At 46.7% G+C, this 20073-nt stretch overlaps 1 protein-coding gene across 3 annotated transcripts in view; it reads right to left on the bottom strand.

Moving 5' to 3' along the window:
• LOC108039012 (mucin-17) overlaps positions 1-18510 on the bottom strand; it is a 33293-nt gene extending 14783 nt beyond the window's left edge. For 2 of the 3 annotated variants that reach the window (XM_017115909.2, XM_017115911.2), the window contains exons 1-2: positions 17956-18510; positions 10193-10247 (exon numbers count right to left, since the gene is read on the bottom strand). The gene's annotated coding sequence lies outside the window, so the exon portion shown is untranslated. The remainder of the gene's footprint in view (positions 1-10192; positions 10248-17955) is intronic. The other variant, XM_017115910.2, reaches the window with a different exon arrangement.
• Positions 18511-20073: the final 1563 nt, after the last annotated feature.

The raw sequence follows: 20073 nt of genomic DNA, 5'->3' as shown, positions 1-20073 counted from the left end.
AGTGACATGACAAGTGGCCGACAAACACACCCGCCCAAACAGAAAGTCACAAAGGGAGCGCCGCACACGGGCATTAAAAGCTGAAGAAGTGCGCCTGTTCAGGGTCCAATCCAGCTTCAGCTTCAGTTTCAGGTTCAGGTTCGACCAAGATGGAACCTGACAGCTGTAGAGACAAGCAAACGAATCGAAATGAGAAGAAATGGGACCGCACACGAGCTGGACGTTTGTTTAAACAAATCACTTCGACATTTCCATATATTGGGGGCAGAAGAACCCGGGTGGCCGCAAAAGCGAAACACATGCAAATTGGGTGTGTGGGGAGGTGACTGGCCATAAATAAAACGACAAAAGGTGTATTTAGCCAAAATGACATTTTGAGGCCTGTGGCTGGCAGACTTCGCTCAGGACATGTATCCAGTCTCAGAGCAGGACGGATGTGTGGCTCTCCAAGGACACTTCCGCCAGCTGCTGGATGGGAAATGTATTTTTAGGAGAACGAGAGTCAGATGCCAGAACTAATTAGCATGGGTGAACATGGGCATTAGCAAAACCTACATAATTCTCGAAATACCGGTTTTTGACTTTAATTGAAACTCAGTCCTAAAGTAGTTAGTGCTGGGAACGTGTACCAATGACATACTTACTCTTATATAGTTTAAATTATTAATGGCCATTGTAAGGCTACACATACCCTCTCCAGGTCATTAATTTCAAGGGTGAGGCCGAGTGGAACTTAGGTCTATTGAGTTAGCCAAGTTGCTTGTGACAAAAATAAACGTAGAAATTGGTTTTAAGGCTTCGGAATCAACTACAAATAAAGTAGACAAACGGGCAGCAAATGAGCCACTGACACGAACACAAGATCTGCTTGTGTGGGTGTGCTAAAAAAAGTTGACTAGAGTTAGCAACGTCCACAGCCACAGCGCCCATCGAATGTGTCACGTTTCGTGGGTTTGTGGAAAATTAAGATTTTCCACCATGGCGAAACTTGTTTCGGTTTGTTTTTTGCTTGTTAGCCATTGATTTCTTATTGGATTTACTGCCCCGCCCTGCGCACACAGCGGGGCTTTGGAGCAATCAGTTATCGCTTGCGGGTAGGAAATTAAAGCAAATCGCATTACAGCGCTTAGTCAAGGTCGCAGTGAGCTCGAAATTGCATAAGTCGGACCGAGGGTCGCCCGACTCGGTGTATCAGCAATCTGTTGAGCCTGATTTCTGTTTCATTGGTTCTTGCTCTCCAGGAAGCGCAGCCAAGTGTTGGCCGACATTTACACGCTGCTTCCGACTGACAGTGCCGGGCTTTTGTCTTTGGCAAGCCTTCAGCCCTCGCCGGCAGCTCCAGACCATCCAGGGCTCGCACTTTCGCACTCTTATGCTCCCGCGGGTGCCCGCTCCACTAACAGAACTTTATCGCTCTGTTTCCGTTTCCGTTACGTTACGTTACGTATACGCTCCCCGAGCGTGGCCTCCCGACGCTCGTAAGATGTAATTTCAGGCGCTGACCCTGCCGTTCGCATAGCTTGGAAACTTTCCTTCTCGTGCGCAGAACATTTGATTTTATTTATTTTTTTCGATTTGCGCTTTTCTTTCGAAGTGCGCCAGAAAAACACCCGCACACGTTGGCCTGTTGTTCTTGCGTCCTGGTCGACGAAGCGATTTTATACCTTCCGCCCCACAGTGGGCAATGCTTATAGGTAGCGGCATGGAAGTAGCATTTTTGAAAGTCTAGAACTCTAATTGGTTTTAAAGCCTACTCATATTTATTGACCTCAATTATGCCAAGGATTTTGCAATCTCTCGATAAGTAATAATGATATATCGTCCTATGACCAAAGTGAAAAAGTTAAAATGGAACCATTAAAGAGTTTAAGTGAAAATAAGTCACACTTTTGTTTTTTATTTAAGCCTATAAAATGTCAATGACTTTGATGACAATTTAATTTTGTAGGGCTTTTGAAAAACTAAAACACATATTACTCTATTTTTTATCTATTTCGGTTCAAAAACTGAAAGCTAAAAAAACTATTATAAAACTACATTTTTTAGAAGCGTATGGCTCAACATAAAGTGAAATCGAATTTTGATAACACAGTAATAAAGGAAAAAGCGAGTTGTTCAGAGGACGATGGTTTAGTATGAAAACCAATCGCAGTGAAAAAAACTACTCAATTGTAAAGCCGTGTCAAAAGTAACATGGGGCCGATGGAATTATATTAGCACATTACATCACAAATAATATAAATCATGTATTTAAATTTATTGATTTCTGTTTTTAAAGTATTATTATAAATATGTAATGTCTTTTATTTTTAAAGACTTTCAAAACTTTTATTATCCCTGCTAAATTATGTTTATTTGGTTTAGAAGTTTTACTATTCGATTTTAAAGTCCTTTTCGCGGTAATATTAGAAAAAAACCAAGTTATGGAAATTTGGATAGATTGTTCCTATATTCGACGATTCTTTTCGTTTAAGCTTCCGTGGGCCATTCCAATGAAATGAATGCTCGGCTAAACACATTGCCCACTGTGCAGCTATTTGTGCTGCCTTTTCGCCAATACTGCTTCTGGCAGTTGTGCGCCTCTGGCCGGCTAATGTGCATTTTATTTTCCGATCCCACTGCCACCGGAGCTCAGTCGATTCATTGGCCATTTACTGGCTGGCAGTGCCACTTCCGCACGGGTTCTACTCGGGCATGTGCATGACATATATTGTTTTGGAAAGATTTCGCACGCCGCAGGAGCTCGATATAATTTTCGGCATTCCATTCCCATCACGTGCATATCTCGCTATGCCAATCTTCATTTGGCTATGAAACTTTTCAGCTGCCGCTCCCCTTATCTGGCTGTCTATTCTTTGTCCCGACTGTTATTGTTTGGAGCGGATCGAATTTGGAGAGGACGTAGGTGGATTGTATATTTATGCCTGGCAGACCCCACACAAAGACCAAGGTGGAATCTGTGGCTGTCTGCCGCTGACACCGCACTTCACCATAAATAAATCCCCGCGCCGGGACAAGAAGCTCGTTTTGGCTTTATAGTTTTTCAAGTTTCTGCGGCTCAACAATAAATGCCTTGCCTCGCATTATTCCACTTCGCACGTGTCGCCCATCGAAGCTCCGGATCTTCCTGCCATTGTCATCGCCCGAGCTCCAGTCTATTGAACGGCCCTCGCCCGATTCGATCCCAGTCCGGACACGTTTCGGTTGGCTTTGCCGGGGTGTCCGGTTGTCCGGTTGTCCTGCTCTTCGACCGTCCGGTTGTCCGGTTGTCAGGTTGTCCTTCTACTCTGCCGTGCAGCTGCGCCAAGTTGCAAAGTTATGGGGTCAGAGCGTGAGCGGGATTAGGACACGTGGCGAGGTTCCGGGGCCGACTACCGCGTTTAATGTATAACTCTTTGGCAATAATTAGCTGGAACTTGGCAGGCCCCCGCGCGACGTACACGTGATTTGTAAGAGCAGCCTGCATCGGTGGCGCAAGTTTCAGGTACGCATCAGGCGACAGGCAAGCGTCTGATTGCCGCAATTTATCAAATGGCGCGTGCTCGAACCGCGTTGCATTTGCATTTGTCTTGGCGCAGGGTCGGAGTCCGCTCCTGCTAACGACAACCAGTCGTATCCACATTTTAATTAATCGCGTTAAAGCGGCGCCATAATCAGGACCTGTGGGTGCGCCGTAGAGCTTTAAAGTGTGAATAAATCGTTTCAAATTAAGTAAAACTGCAAACAGTTGTGCAGCTTTGTCGACACTAGTGTTCTTGCTGCGCTCGCGGTTGAACATTCATTCGGATTCGAATTGATAAAGGCTTAAATGAGAACGACGACAGAGGCCGCAAACAAACGACAGGGGAATCAACACCAGGCCGTACTTAATCCATTATGCAATCGCCTGCCATTATCACATTTGTAATATATTTATTGTAGCGCACTTACAGCGCCATGCTCCACATTCGCAGGCCATGAACTGTAATTTATGCTTTAAAGCTGCTTTCAAGTTTTGCCCGATGTCATAATTATTAGGGGAAGTTCGGCTATAAACAAGCGTATCCCTTATGGTCCCACGCCTTTGAAATCCACATGAGTGACCCTTCGCGCTTGGCCACTCTGCCCGGGCTGTGACATATGGAAATGCCAGGGTCCCAAAAAAAAACCCAAAAAGGCAAAAGGAAAGAAATCCTCGCAAACACTTTGATTCCGCACAAATTTTGCACAACAGCAAATTTTTCAATTTATAATCAAAACAAGTGAGGACTGCTGTGCTGGAGTGGAGCCGAGGGATCGGGGTCCCCGTGTCTGCTGTCTGGTTGTGGCTGATTAGTACGAACCCGAAGAGGGCTTCCATGGTCGCCCCTCTCACTTGCCACCCTGCAACCTTGGCACATTCAATCATCGGGCATTCAAGCATTCATTCATTCATTCCCGGACTTTGTAGTCAACAAACTGTAAAAAGGGACCTTGAAAGGTGCACGAAATCCTTTTGCTCTGCTCAGTACAAAAAGGCGTCGTATCCTTTTATGCCCAACTGCGTTTCTTTTGGTCAGTGCTACTGGCCGCTATCGCACTCAGTCCGTGTGAGCCTGCTCCCTGCCCGAGTGTGTGTGAAAGGATTTAGTCCCACGAGTTAGTGTGCATCGAGTTACCCTTTTGTGCTTATCCCAACTCCCGGCCATCGGCTTTTTTACCGCCCGCTGCGTCATTCTCTGAATGATGATGGAGCACACGAACGGCACCCTCATGTTAGCCATATCCGTGTCCTTTTGAGCTGTGACTTGCACAATCACTCGCCTTGTTTTATCAGCCTGCCGTAATTGCCGGGCTTTCAAACTCAACTTGGACGTTAGTGGGACGGCCTAGGACTGATTAGTGGGCCGCAGTGAGTCAGCTATTTCCAGTGCATTAGTCATGTTAATTAACCCTAGGCGGACGGCTTTTCATAATCTAGTTGCCAGAATTACATTATGCTGCGCCCAAGCCCGGGATGAGTTAAATCTATTATTTAATTGCATTTTAAATTCACCAGCGGCCACGGCAAAGGCAGACCCACAGTTAAAAATGGGCTACACTTGGCCCTGGGGCTGTTGGCCAGGCAGCAGGTCCTATCAGGACCCAGAAAAGGATATGCTTGCACTCCGCACCCACAAATGGGCCAGGCAGGAGCCAAGGTAAGTGTGGGCTATCCGGACTGGAAACAAATCCGATGCCAAGGACCTTCCTCCGGGATTACAAACATGCGAACATTTTTCTTGTGAATCTGCTGGCCAAGTCGGACCTGGGATCTGGAACTGGGTCCTGGCAATAGCAGCTGAACGCGTGGGCCTCAGATAAGATTATGTTTGGTGTCCAACTACTGCTGCCACAGCCTCAGCCTCAGCCTCTGAAACAGTTGGAGCCAGGAAGCACGGTGTTGGTACCCAGGGGAACTTTTTCGTCTCACTTTACTCTGGCACAGATAGCAAACGGTCTACGAAACGAGGCAAATGTGTGGACAGTTATGAAGATTTGTGATATCGCCATGTGCACACCATGGCAGGGCACCGATACCAGGAGTGATAAGTTGGCCTGCAGGAGGAGCACCCCCACCAAAAGATGCCTTTTATTGCATTCGATATATTTTATGTTGTGCTTTTTATTGAAGCTTCTCGTGGAGTATTGAGTTCGTGAAAGACAAGGAGACGGAACGCTTCCGACCAGCCATGTAATATGTATAATTTATAGATTAGCTGACTCTATCTAGCTATTTCAGAGAGAAAACTTCCTAATGTATTTTAGTTGTGGCCCAATAACTATATCGATTTGGTGAGTGCTATTTAACCTTGCTATTCTACGAAAATGAATGACAACGTTGCGCCCTTCGACCACTTTGTATAATTAATAATTGCAATTTGCCATACATTTTTGGCTCTCAGGAGTGGCGAGCTGCAAGGGGCTCAGTCCGCCATGACGGAGATTTGGAATTGAAGGCTGACTTCTTGTGAATAGGGACATTAAAGTATCCTGTCGGCCCCGGCAGCAGACCTCCAATGGCGTTGCCTTCCAGCCGAGCGCTTTGCTCCAAAGCACATAATTTAGTGCCTGCAGTTGAGGTTCAGTTTCGCCAAAGCAGCTTTACCTGTTTTGCATAATTTCCGCATTCCCCGCCGTCGCCGTGCCACAATGACAACGTCAACAGCAGGAGCAGCAGCCGCAGGAGCAGGGGCAGATTCGGATTCAGCCGCACCTCCCCCTCGGCCGCGGTGCATTTGGGCCACTCCCGTGCATCCTTTCGGACATTAGGCTGCTGTTTAACATTTTATGTGCTGCTGGGGCAGCAGGTGCAGGTGCTGGGCTCGTCAAAGTTGGCCTCGCTCACTCTTCTTGAGATGCGAGCCGGGCTGACTGCTGTTGACACAGTTAAACGCCGGCCCATTTATTATGCGAATTTATTGTGCCACAGACAGCAAGCTGCCAAAACTTGCATTCTGACCGCACAGGGCTTAAATATTTCCGCCCGAAATCTCCGACCAACTCAATTAGGGCCCTATCGCAGTGTGTGTGCCTATCTTTGTGGGCTCAGGTGCGTACAAGTTTATGAACTTTGCAGCAGCAGGTGCATGGACGGCTGCATGTTAGGCAAACACGCAACGCATTTTCGCACTCACGCAAATTACCAAATAAGCGACGTGCGAATTTGCGTATGTGTGTTAGCCCCAACTGCATGTGGGTGTGAGTGTGGGTGTGGGTGTGGAAGGCTGTCCGCCAGTAGCGCTCAAAGTTTACCTTTGGTTTTTCGTGCAAATTTGATTTGGCTGCTGCTCTCTGTGCCCAGGAACTTTAACTTGCATTTTGGGCCCCAGCGTTCGTGATTTTCGGGGATTCCGTGTGCATGTGCCTGCGCCCGTGTTCGTGTTCGTGGGCAGGTACATAGTTAATTTGCACAACAATGCGCCCCTCCGGGGCCTGCTGCATGTAGCTGCGCATCTTTGCCGTTAAGTGGCGCAAAGAGCTGGTGTGGGACCGCTAACAGCTCCTAAAAACTCAATTACCAGGCCGCTCACCCGCCTGCAGCCTGTGGGGCCGGGGGCGCGGATGAGAATGGGCTGTTCTGGGCGCGGAGTTAAAGCACTCTGGCTGAGCAGCGATCCAAGGGGTTAGCGGGCACTGCACTCGTTCAGTTGGACTAGAGGACTAGGACTCTAATTAAAGGCTGCTCAGTGGAAGCTGATTAGGCAATCTCATATGGTAATGAGCTCCCAGAAGCTCCAGCTCCAGCTCCAGTCTAACGCCATCACATATTATGAATTGGGGCGGCGTCGACTAACATCTGCAGCTGTTCGGAAATACATGTATTCCTACCTATATGCTAAAACACAGCTTCAAGGGTCCAACCCCAATTTACGTCGGAATAGACAAACTTTCGGCGGAGTTATACGCGCCGCAGGCCGAACTGCAATTTCATTTCGCATTCATATGCGAAACTTTGGCGCATGCTTAACTCGCATTCAAACAAAGGCGCTTTAAATCGCTATTAAAACTCGCTCGCATCCAGGAGCGGAGCTGAGCTGACCCACAAGCCGCCTACCCCGGCCACGCCCAGATCCACGCCCACTCTCATGAACATCGCATCCAGGACGCAGGACGCAGGACACAGGACGCAGGACGAGGAGCTGGTCCATAAGTTGCCGGAGGAAAAGCAGAGAGCAGAGAGCAATATTTTGGCAACATTTTGTGTGCGCGCATTAATTTATGCAAATAGTTGGAAAATATTAATGGCGGCCAGCAGCTGCTAAGGTTGCAAGGGGCAGGGCGGCAAGACGAGCTGGGGAGCAGTAAATTGAACATTTAGCGGGGTCGGGGAGCAACAGTTCGGGCGGGCGGCGTTTGAATTAAACATTAATGCCTTTAAAAACTTGGACAATTTCCGTTACATTATGGGGCATAAAGGCCAATAAGCCACACACACCAACCCGGCCGAAACTAAAAGCAATCGACATGGCCGGCGCCCGAAAGCGTGCTGCACAGTCGAAAAATATGTAAGCAAAATGGCGCACAAGAAATGAACTTATGGCGCACTTCCGCAATAGTCAAACATTTTATTTCATTTTATACCCTTCTGCCCCTTCTGCCCCCTTTCTGCCTGTGTGTGTCTGCTTGTGTTTGTGTTTGTGTGCTTGCCATCAAATATGGTCAAAGAGCAGTTCGAGAATTAAAATGAAACAAAACGGAAATGCTACAGAAATCAACCAACTGGCATAAACTTTGCGACCCGCTTTCCACCCACAGTTCCACTCACTTTCAGCTTTTGTTATTTCTGGCCGGCTGGCCCCGACCAAATCAAGTAAAAAACGTTTGTTCGTTGTATTTGGCTGTGGAAAATGGCCATTTCCCGTGCCCAATAAAAGGGCCAGGGGCTCCCAGAACTAGTGGGAGTTCGAAGTGACGTGCTGACCAACATCGAGGCCAGCACTAATAGCTTCATTAGCTCGGATGCGCGGTAAATACTCAACTTTTGTTCCCAACCAATTCCGGGCGGGTTTTGTTCTTTGTTAAACCCACATATTGTCCAAGCAGCGAAAGCCATCAATTCGCTTCAATATTTTCAATCTGCAGCGGGAAACTTTTCGGCGGAAGAACTCACCGCAAACGGCGAGAGCCCGTCGATTTAGTTTTCCCGAAAAACACAACAAATTGCACCGAAATATTACTGCCGCAGAACTTTTAGCGATTGGTTGATGGGCGAACATTCTTTGATGTAGCTGCAATAAAATGCAATATTGAATGACGGGTAAAATAGATGGGGGATATATTTTATCGGAGAGGAGGCACTGTGAGCTCTTTTGTTTATTAGAATATTAAAAGCGAACAGAGCGTTCGATCTAGCACAAATTAAATTCAAACCATTTAGGTTTAAAGCTTGAGAGTTGGACATTGAGTAGTGACATTCAAATATTTATTTATTTATTACATGCCCCTTCCTAGGACCCTCCCCTGCCCATTTTTCAGTCACTTTGTTCTTCCACACGAACGAAGGAGCCTTGCGTCCCGTCCGTCAGATATTGTATTGGAGCCCCTGTAAATTCCGTGCGGCTCAATCGCATTGATGGGCAACAACTGGCGGTATTTATACATATACCGACAAGCAGAGGATTGTATGGAGTGCAGGTCGGTGCGGGGCTTGGCCAGGAATATGCAGTGCTATGGCGGCCCCAAATTCTGTTTATTTTGGCCGTCGCACATCAAAGTATCTGAAAAATGACATGTGCTCGTCGACCCCGGCGCCCCACTTCGGCCCTAGCGGCTTAAAAGCTCAATGAGCAAAATTGTTTGATTTTCCCTAACATTTCATTTGGCAGCTCGTCCCGATGGTTGTTGTTGCAGCCGTATTGTTTGGACGTGTGCCTGTGTGTAGTTCGTTTATTTGCATTTGATGTGAGTGTAAGCTGGCAGCCCGCTGTTTTGTCGCTGACATTCGAAATAATTTGGTTGGCAAAGTTGGGGGTCGTTGCTTTTTAATAAAATACTCAAACTTTTGGCAACTGGAATTAGCAATAAAATGCACTTTTTGAATGCCAAACCTGCATATTCGCTGGGGCATGGATTTCAATCGCTCTTTATATACTGCAATTGAGTTGCAGAAGAGTATTGATAGTGAAAACAAGACAAACACATTAAAATTCCCAATAGGGGCTCAGGCAATTCCCCACCCTATTGCTTTGCTTCTCCGGGACGAGAAAAACTATAAATGCAACAAAAGCAGTAAATAATATGAGATAAGAAAACGAATAAATAAAGTGTCCGTAGGGAAAGCCAAAATCTCTTATGTGAACAATCGATATAAAGTTTAATAGGCAGGAAATTCGGAAAACAAAATTTTGGTTTGAACTATTAGTTTTTTAAACTATAGGAAACCCTATATGTTATAAATATATTTGCTCAGAAGATTATTGCTCGACTTTTCAAGCCAAACTTTTAAAACCTTTTAGTGTCGGTAAATATTTTATCTTTTCATTATACTTTTACATGTTGATATTTAGATATTTTATGTTCCTTAAAAAACGAGTTTAAAATAGATTTATTTATTTGAAATGAAAAGCCTTCTGTAACAAGTCTTATAAAAGGGTAAATAACACAATTTACGATTTTAAAATTAATTTTTGATTTAAGTCTGATTTGATCTTAAGGTTACTTTTATTCTAAATCAGTTGTCTTTGTAACTCACCTAATGAATCCAGTTCATCACCAACGCATTCATTTCAGACAGCAAGTAAATTCACCTGCGAATCGCACAGAGGAATAGACATAATTAATAACTGAAGAAGGTAAAAATAAGTAATTCAGTGTGACAAAGTGGGCTTTGCGGCTGCTAAACATATTTATCAATTTTATTCGCACGAGCCACTCAATGTTTTCGGTGTTGCCTTGCGAAGGCAATTAATTTTTAATTGCTTCACTTTCCCAAACATTTTAAAAGACGAATCCGAAAAGTCCAAAAAGAATTGTTAGCGGAGGTGTCTGCGGAAATGTGACAATAATAATGAGATGGCGCTAATTGAAGTTCAATGAAAAAACAGCCAAAAGTAATTCCATTAACAATGAAAAACGAAAAGGAATTTGAATTGAGCAGCCCGAGTTTTGTATACCCTATCTATGCGCTTAGCTTGCTTGAGTCTGGGTAAAAAAAACATTGTCAGGCTGATCAAAAACACCTAACCAAAACGATAATCCCTCATCATGAGTATATTAGACGGATTCGAGTACGAAATTCCAATTTCCTCCGGACTTCTGGCTAAAACGTCAATTATTGTATTATGAATTCCGCTCGAGTACAATCGACAACGAAATAACCGCACGAAAAAAGTGACCAGAAATTTCACAAAATTGAATTGCTGGTCGAGAGATTGATTTCATGCCAAAGTTGGGAGAAGAACACAACAAAACAGAAGCGAAAGGTTCGCTCTTGGAGACCGAAATGTGCGCCACACTCGTTCCTGGCCTACAGAACTTTCCGTTGGCCAAGAGAGCCCAATAAGCAATAAGCATGGCTGAGAATAAAGCGAAACGACCAGCCACCGCAGCTGGCAAGCTGTGAATGTAGGTCACCTGAATGCGTAGCTTTCAGTTTTATAACGTTACCGAAAATCATCTCCAATCGGCCGCTCCACTCTCTGCATCTGAATCTGAACCTGAGTCTGAATCTGAATCCGTATCTGTATTTGTGCCGGCATATCTTTCGTGAATCTGCAGAAGTGGCGCAGATGGGTTGTTCTCGATTTCCCCTCGAGTCACTGGGTCTCCACCGCCCCCGCCAAAGCCTTGTGCACTTGGGTTCTCGTTCTTGGCTTGGGAAGGGGCACAGGTGGATCGGATCTGAACGGAACCGAACGGACTTGTTTGCGGTCCCCTAAGCCGTTGCTAATTGCCGCACTTAGGCCCTCGAGAGCACACTCTCTCAAAGCGCGTCAAAATATACACTACAAGCGACGGCCAACGACAAATCCTCTTGAAGATGGAAGAGCCCAAACAATCGAGTTGCGTGCTGATGAATGGGGAAGCAAACAAAGGCTGCAGAGCGGCCAGACGGGGCACACAATATGCCAATAACCTATTGATGTGTTCGATACGCCTTTTATTGTGTCCATTGTGGAGTGATATTCTACAGCGGCAAAAATGAAAGTTGCCCGGCTAGAAAACGATCTCGGGTGGATTCCGGTGGGCAGGCGGGAATTCGTACTATGGTCACGCACGAAGACGGTAGCGGCATACATGTGGGCTAGACGCTTTCGGCCGGAGATCTGGGGAGCCTGGGGCGCAGACTCATCGCCAGGTGAAAAGAAGTTAATGCCAAAAAATGCAATATCATGTTCGGCAGCGCAGGCGTTTGGCCAAAGTGAGAGCAAAACCGTCATCGGTTTCTGTGCGCCGCTAATGAAGGCGGCTGTGGACAACCTACTGACACTTTGACCGATTTTTAGCATACTAAATATAGTAATTTTGTCATTATGGTTTATTATGCGCCTTTCGCCTACCGCCGCCACGACTTCCACTCTTTCGGTTTCCGTCCGAGCGTTTCTCTGCCATTCAATTTGTGCCCGTTTCGAGCTGCATTCTTGACAGCTTCGGAGCAGCCGTAACAAACCGATAAATCCCGGCTCACGGCTGTAAAAATCTATGATTGCATGTGCGAATATCGCCGATCTGCTCGGATGTGTTAATTGAGACAAAACGCAATCAGTGGGAAACTTTCTGACCCATTTCCAGCCGACTGCTCTCTTTTCTTTCCATTTCTTTTGTGAAGCCCCGCACGAATTCTAGCCGCTAGAGCGAGGAAAGAGCGCAGCGGGAAAAACTGGTTCTCGTGCTAAGTATATGCTAATGACACTTACTTTTCGGTTATTGGTCTCTGGTATTTCGGTCAAAGTTATTAACTAAGCCGGGGCTCAGCTGACGCATCATTGGCTTTGCGAGCTGAGCCCAGCGGACGCTTGGCTAATGCCGCTGCAGTTGCAGCCGGCCATCTGATAGATGGTCTAATGTGTCCAAATTGAGGGGCGACTCAGTAGCCAAGACCCAATTGTGTGCTTATTGGGCGTGGAATTACACAAGCCCCGGGGCGAATGCCGAGTGGAAAACACGCACGTTGCCCAAGCGTGTAATTGGGATGACGACCTTAGACCTGTGTTTCTTTCGGCTGCCATAAATAGAGCAATAATTGCTGCTCCGCGCACTCGATTGCAGCGACAACATCAATGCATCATCGAGGCATATACCTAATACCCCGAGACGAAAAGTTTTGTGGCCGCGGTAATGGGAAGACCTTTGGGCGGAGGTGGCCCCCACAAACGGGGAGCAGTTCGGAGTGGCCCAAAGTGGCCGAGCACCCTTGTTCCAAGAGTTTTACATTTTGGTACGCTACTTTGGGGTTTTTGCCTTCTTGAACCGCCACGCCCCCCCCCCCCGCTGTCAGTGGACCGGGGTCCTGGTTTCGTTTCAGCGGAGCATACTTTCCAGCACTCGCACACTTTGTGGCTTTCATGAATTTTTCCATTCTTCGCGCAAAGTGCAATAAATCATAATTTGCTACTTTTTCTAATGGATTATGGACAGTGGCGGCAGCAGCATACTGTTAGCATCCACTTGGGAGAGCTCTTAAGTGCTGATTGACCAGCTCATGAATGCGGTGGTGCGGTCGGGGGGTCGGGGGGTTGGAGGGTCGGGCGTGGTGGGCAGGACGATCGCTCAAAGGGTCAAGAAATTAATCATGCCGGATGAGCTGAGTGCTATCTCCGGCGCGCATCGTTGCAAATAACATTCTCAATTAATGCTTTAAAGTCGGTTGCACAAGAGCGAATAATAATTTCACAATTATTAATTGTATTTTCCTTTATTTTTTTAATTGTGGCTCGCTTTTTGCGATGGCAATTCAATTTGTATTTTGTGAAAGTGATTGCACAAACCCTGATAAAATGGCAAAAACGCTGTACAAATTCACTACGCATGATGCGCATTGTTATTATTAATATATTATTGTAGGGCGATGGACAAATGCCGCAATGGAAAAAATATGCTGTGGCTATGCTTTTTCCTCTAATGTGAGCGACATAAATTGAGGCACACAGACCATCAATTGTGCGTTCGATGGCGCATTGATGATGCTGTGTTGACGCGATGAAATGCGGCTTGTGGCGATAAGTTTGTGACGAGTGCGTCAGTTGAATAAGCCGCTTAATTAGATATAATAACTCGCTCAGCACAAACAACTCCCGCTGAAGGTCGCCCCAACCGCCAACGTTTCTGTCAGAGATTACAAAATATCTGTCCGTCAGTTCAACTGTCGGACGTGGCCAAGGGTCAAGTCTCATAATTTGGGGCATAAAGGAGTTATGTAGCTGAAGAGCTCGTGTTTCCCGGACGAAAAGGACAAGGAAGGACCCGGCTTGTCGGGACACCGCTCTAACCAAGCATAAATTCCCCAGTGACCTATTACCCCCTTGAAAACTATGACAGCCGACTGCCAAATGTGTCAAAAGTTCAAAGTCATCCGGCCGTTCCAGTGCCGAAAAAGGGTTGAGCTGTCGGACAACGGAGAGCGGCATAATATTAACACAGATGCGCATGAATTATTCGAGACTCCGGTTGTACTACTAGGCAAATAAAATATTATTGGACAGCAAACAAAGGCGGGTCCACACAGCATTCGTGTCTGGGCCCCGACTCCACTTCCCATTCTGGCCAGAAGAAAACTTGGCAATGCACGCGATGAACTGAGGCTGCTGCTGTGTCTTCGACCAATCCAATATATAAATTGAATTACAAATTTCGCAGGGCAACCGAGGAGCTGCCAGGGCAAATGCGAAAAATGTTTATTAATAAGTTTACCCTGAACAAAGTAAAATGATTTCCCAACTTTGCTGGCTCACTTGAAGTTCCCATGACGTGTGCCGCACAGCTCAGAATGTGTGTGTTAGGGCCACAAGTCAGCGTCAGGCGGTGACGTTGATGCCACTGCAGCTGGAAGTTGCAGATTGCTACTCCGGAGTCAGCGCCGGGCTTTGGCTTCACCCCCGCCGAACTGAAGCCAAGCCCAAATACACGGCAGCCCACGTCAAAACTTTCAAATGCTTTCAAATTAACCTGTGTGCTGGTCTCAAAAGTCTTGCGACCGACAGCAGGGTGGCAATGTTTCAGATTCGGGCTCTGTTCCAGCTATATTACTCTGCAATGAACAGCAAAGGCAGGCAAAGGGCCACCACAGCCAGTCACCTCGATGAACCAGTGAAAAGTAAATGAAAAATGTCGGTCCAATGCTAATCTTAAATTATCGGGGAACACGGATAACTGCTTATCATTCTCATTTTGATTTGATTGATGCCTTCAAATAAAAATCGCACACATTTTTTATAGTCATCCTAATGGGCTATTAAACTTTTTTAAATTATAAAACAATTATTAGGAAAGCCTTAAATGTAGGGGTGATAATTAAGAGAGCGATAGAGACCAACAAATAACGGAAAGTATTTGTCCCAAATACCCGTAGATTCCAAAGAGTACATCTTTAAAATAGCTTCAAATATTTAGCATGTTTCCATCCTTTAAAACGTAGCCAAATAAATTATTTCTTAAAAGCCAACTTAGGCAGTTAGGCGGAGTAATTAATGATGCCAAGCTTGTGGTCAGGTGCTTACCAATATTGACAAAACAAAAACGATAATTACAGAAAATTTGTAAGTGATATCGTTGAGAGTAGCTGCTTTATAGGTTTTTAAAGGACAATTTTTAAATTCAGTACTTATGGCTATGTAAGAGTTTGTTTGCTCATGAAATGTGTCCAAATTTATTACTCTTTCGTATTTATATGACAGGATACATGCTTAAGAGAAAATAGCAATTTCATAAAACCTTTATTACTAAACTCTAGCTTTGTTGTTAAGCTTTTGTAGGTGGCTTCTTAACAGAGCCCAATCTCAATGAGTTTCCCGAACTGAATCTGAATCTGAATCTGCGAGCGAGGGCCGTGCTTTAACTCTGAACATTGGGCTGCAAGGCAAATGGAAGAACTCTTGCTGCTCAACTTCGTTGGCGGCAACAATTTTCTCTTTCTTAATTAAAAGCAATCTTATTTATTAGTTCAGCACACACACAAACTCTCGAACGGAGGAGCAGGGGAAGGATAGAGATAAAGACACTGGCTGCAGATACAGATGCAGAGTCTAAGCCAAACCCATTTAGATGGCTATGTGCTGGCTCTATAATTGGCGAAAATTATTTAATTATTATTAAGTGCTGCATCCTCCGAGCAGAAACAGGACAGCCCAGCCCGCTCCAGAGGCGAGTGCTCCCGAAGAACTTTGGCTGGCACTCAACTTGGCATCGGATGGGCTGGAATGGGACACTGTGGCCGACTTCGCTCTGAAGTTTTGTTTTTACTGCATCCATTTGTTTATCGCCGTTTGCGCAAACTTCTGCCGCCTTGGCTATTAATTTCAGTTGCAATTTCTTCGGGCTTCGTTTGGCTGCTACTGCTGCTGCTGCAGTGCAACTGCCATAATTAGACAGAAATCTAATTTGGTAATCGCACATATGCAAAGCCGGGCCCCACATTGAACAATGACGACGTGCGGCCGCCTCAATTGGGATTTTGGTTTTCGGCTTACCCTTATCCGCCGAGTTGCATGTAATTAGTTTGCGGCGCGCATTGTTGTTGACAGATGAGGCTGCTGCCGCCACAGCTGCTGCACTCGCTCCGTTTGTTAACTTGATTAATTAAAATGCAGCAGCTCTTAATGGCGATGGCGTGCTCATTTGCCATGAGTTTGTTATGTGCAAGTTTATCAGCTGCTTATGCAACGGCAGCGACTCCCAGGTCTTGGCCCATTCCCGAGGGTGGTCCCATCTCCGAAATATTACTTGACATCGAGTTGGATCCCCCTTTAAAGATTCTGGTTCTGCAGGGGGCAGGCCGCAGCTCCCTAATTGGGCCAGGTCCAAAAGGAAGTGGGCTGGAAAGCAGCGAACGGACTCATCTATAATTTCAGGTCCAGTCACAGCACCAGCATCAGCAACAGCCGAAGAGCTGGCGATGGCTGTTGTTGCAACGCAATCTCTTGGCTGCCAAGCCGAATACTAAGCCAGAGCCGGAGAAAAAGCCAAAGCCAAAGCCAAAGCAGAAGGCTGAGACTCTGGCTGAGCCGTGGAGTCACGCTGCCTTATTTATTTAACCGCAACAGTAACAGAAACCGCAATAAGAACAACGGCAACTGTAGATGCAACTGCAGCACTGCTCTAATCTCAGCCAGCCAGTGGCCCCAGCTCCGCCCATCGGCTGAGCGGGTGAAATGCTGGGTGGAAAGTAACTCAAACTGTGCTGCGTTGTGCTCCGTGGCGGCTGTCAGCTTAAGTCTCTGCTAACCAGGCTCAAGTCCACTGGACAGCTGCTTTATACTGCAAGCCCGAGAGTGGAAATGGGAGGGGGAATTGGGGACTTGGTCTGGGGACTGGGACTGTGGACTGGGGACTGGGGACTGAGATCGGGGATGGGAATCTGCTAATGCTTGCATAAATATTATACAGATTGCGGCATTGTTCGCCCGCTTTGCACGTTTCTGGGCTCTCAACTGTTGCTGATGTTGCTGCTGCATGTGATGGCCATAATGCAATCGTAGGCCAGCTCCGAGTTAGCTTATGTTTGTTTTGGGTTTGGCATTCCGAGTTTTTAGTAGTTCATTAAAATCACATCGCTCCGCCCCGCCACGTCCGTGCCCCCTCTGTGGGCTGGGATTCCGGGTACTGGGGAAAAAGTTCTCGGCTCTTGGCCAAGTACATTGCCTCGTGTAAGCCTGACCAACTGTAGCTGAGGCATTTCAACTTGTTTCCAGTTACACGTGTGTGGCTGCCAATCCCCCGTGTGTGTGTGGTACTTGTTTCTTCAGCACTTGTTGGTGTTGTTGGGCTGATGCTGTTACCGCTGCCGCCGTTGACTCTTTTATGCGCCCGTTCTAAATGTCCCCTCCCCTGCCTCCCCTGCCTCACTGCACCACACTTTGGCTGGGCTTGGCTGCCGTTGATAGCCCGTCCTACTCCTTAATTAAAGACAAGTTTTAATTTCACTCGTTCCTGGGCTCCCCTTCCCAGCCCACAATAGGCCGCCCCGATCCAATCCGATCCGATCCATTTAGCCAACTGCGCTGGCCAATGCCATAAATATTAATATGCGGAATAACACTATAACACTCACACACAGGACACCCTCGCTGGGATAAACAATTTAAAACTTGTAAATATTTTCGTGGCAATCCGCTTTGTCGCCACTTGGCCGTCGATGCAGATGCGGATGCGGATGCGGATGCAAAAGCAGGAGCTTTGGGCGGTGCATCCCGAGCACCCGCACCGCACCACGCCACGCCCACCCCGCCCCCGAAGTCTGCTGATGCTGTAGTTGTTTCAACAGTTTAAGCAAAGTTAATCCGGGCTGAATGCAAGGCTTACCTGTTGACGCCACTGCTACGTGTTAGAGGAAAACTCGGAAGCTCGGGAACGCGGAACCAAAAACCAACAAATCCATAAACAATACGACAAGGACAGCAGTCAGTGCAGCGGGAGCAGCCGACAGGAGTTTAGCGCGCACTGGATATGAATATGAATATGAAAATGGATACGAATGCGAATGCGAATGCGAAAGTGGGTCTGGATGCGATCCTGATTCGGAATCTGAACCGTGCAACACGACGTGTCTGTGGGTTTCCCGTTCAGCGAAATTCAATTCAACTGTGATGCGTACTTTGTATTTTGTTTTAATTCTTTCAATAACTGGCGATTTAATTAAAATCGTGCCACATTCGAGTCACGCCTCATTGCACGCACAACTTTTGCACTGAATGTAAATACGAGTTCGCTTTATTCGCTGGGATTATATCCTTTAGTTGGTTGTGTTTGTTTGGTGTGGTCTGTGGTGGTTTGGCTGATGACTTTTTCGGGTCGGCACTCGTTCTTCTGTCACAACGCACCAGACGCTATAAGCGCTCGCAGTGAACTGAACGTTGGGCTGGCGCTTCCAAAAGACTTTTAAACATGTTGCCAAGAAAGTCCAAGAAGTTGGCCCGAAAGAAAAGTAGACGCTCCGAGCCGCAGAGCCAGCTCACACACACGGCCCCAAATGGTCAAGATGACGAGGCAGAGCGGAGAGAGCCCGAAAGAGAGATCGCGAGCGAGTTTGCCTTTGCCTTCGCCGGCTGCGCATGCGCTCAAGTTTCCCGCTCTTAGCCAAGAGCACTGGGCCACGAACTGCGGCAGATGAGTGCTGCGTTGCAGGCGACGAGCCGCCCGACCGAGATATGCCAGCCAGAAGCGGCCAGGTGGAAGTGGGTTCAGGTGTCAACTTGGCCGGCATTCGCTGGGCCCTCGGCGAACACTGCTAACTAATGACGCCACCGAATCCAGGGACCCACGCAAATTAATTAAGATTACAAAGGCCAGGCGGCTTGTGCAACTCCTGCCATGCAAACGGCGCCCACCTTTGACATCCAGCCACGAGGTCGTGTCCCTCGCAGGCATCTTAAATATCAACAGCATTATCGGTCATTGAGCAATGCCTGGCCGCATCCACATCCATAGCCACAGCCACAGCCACATCCACAGCCACATCCACATCCACATCGCTGGCCAATTGCGAATCGAAACACACTCGGCAGCAGCACAGCACATAATTGGGCCTGGGAGAAATCTAGAACCCAGTAACAACTGCAATCCAAGCGACCGGGCAACTGCCGTCTGTGGAGCACTTTCTTTGCCGTTTTCAATTTAATGCATAGTTACAGGAAGAACGCACACAGTCGCTCTTAGAAATGCACACAACGAGCGGCACTCACATTTCATTTTCATGGCACCGCAACTGTGCCATGCTTATCCTGGTGGCTGCTGCCGTTGTTGTTGCTGCCCTATTTGTACTGCGACGACAATCAAGCCCATATGTCGGAGAGTCCGGCACGTCTCCTACGGATATAGGTACAGATAAAGATACAGACAGATACAGATACAAATACATGCCCAGATACAGACACAGAGTGCTACAGCTGCAGACGCGTGGATGGGAAAACGAATGGATGGCTTTGCTAAATTACTAGCAACTTAAGCGCATCTGCGGTAAATTCAATTAAACAATTTACCATTTCTGTTGATTTTATTTTGCCAGTGAAAATAAGCAACATTTAGTAGGTTGCTGCTTCTAGTGATGCTCTTGCTGTTTGGATGTGCAACATTTGGTCAAATGAAGTGTGAGTATGAGTGGCTGGTTGTGTGGATCTAACAATTTGGAGAGTGGAGCGTCGATGCTGCTGTGCTTCGGCTTCTGTTGCTTTGGCATTTACCGAAAACATCAAGTGTTATGCAAATATTTGTGTATCAACGTTTTTTGACTTCACTCCAGCTCCGGATCTGACCATTTGATTTATCGCTGTGGTCTCAGTCGCCAGTGAAATTTCTACATCATTTCGCATAGAAATTTCTCATTATCCATGGCTTTGGCACGAGCACTTTCATATACTTTCAATTTCCTCGCTCTACCCATTTGTAGCTAATTAAAAGATGCTTGCAACTGAAATAGTGGGA

This window comes from Drosophila rhopaloa, unplaced genomic scaffold, assembly GCF_018152115.1.
Source record: "Drosophila rhopaloa isolate 14029-0021.01 unplaced genomic scaffold, ASM1815211v1 contig_69, whole genome shotgun sequence".
NCBI classification, from domain to species: domain Eukaryota; kingdom Metazoa; phylum Arthropoda; class Insecta; order Diptera; family Drosophilidae; genus Drosophila; species Drosophila rhopaloa.
This window is presented reverse-complemented; position numbering and strand designations above follow the sequence as displayed.